The sequence below is a fragment of the Acyrthosiphon pisum genome, chromosome X (genome assembly GCF_005508785.2).
Source record: "Acyrthosiphon pisum isolate AL4f chromosome X, pea_aphid_22Mar2018_4r6ur, whole genome shotgun sequence".
Taxonomy (NCBI): Eukaryota; Metazoa; Arthropoda; class Insecta; order Hemiptera; family Aphididae; genus Acyrthosiphon; species Acyrthosiphon pisum.
Genome location: NC_042493.1, coordinates 95259087 through 95260057, shown reverse-complemented (window position 1 = coordinate 95260057; position 971 = coordinate 95259087).

Sequence of the window (971 nt, the reverse complement as noted above, 5' to 3'; positions counted from 1 at the left end):
AACGTCAACTGAAAAAATGCAGAAACAGAAATATTAAATAATAGTAAATCGTTTGAGGAGCTATAATTTGATTTCTATGAAGCAAGTTGCCGTAGAGAAAACTACCAGAAAGCAGGTAACTAGCGGAGCTACAGTTATTACTTCTGAAGAAGTTATAAATATTTTAAAAGCAAAAGAACAAGAAAAGGACAAACCAAAAAACAACAAGAAAAAAAAACAGTCTGAAGAAGTTGTCAATGAAGAAGTTGTTCAATTTATATTTATCTGTTTTTACTATGATAAATATAATAATAAAGGTTATGTTTTTTAAAATTGAATATCATGACGTGTAAATTATTTATTTATAAGAAAATATTAATAATTAATTAATCTTTATTTATTATTAACGGTAAATAATAACACTTATCTAATATAATTTAATGATAACAACACGAATCTCCTAATGACAATAACACGCATCTCCCATAAATTTTCGAAATAACACTTAACTCATATATATAAAAAAAAAATGTCTTAATTGTTGAAATTAATACAATTTACTAGTTAATCATAGTTATTAGATAATGTTAAAGTCTAAAAATTAAATTTTTCTGATTGAAAAGTGATTTATTTAGTTTATTGTCTCTCCTGAACAATTTCAAAAAAGTGAGATAAGAGGTATTAGCATGAGGGTCGCGATATGTTCAATACAAAGCAGAGTATTTATATCCTTTAGAGTATTAATTTACCACAATAGGGAGCAACATTCACTCAACGGCAACATCCACTATCTCGCAGGTGGTAAGAGCTAAAAACGAGGACTTAAGAGAACTTTTATAAAATTGGTGAATGGAAAAAATCCATATTATATTTTGATCATCATGGAAAAAAAAAAAATACCGTAAACGTAAAATACTTTTGTATTCTAAATCAATAGAACCTACATTTAGTAAAGTCAATATATTTGAGTTTGATATGTTCAATACAAAGCA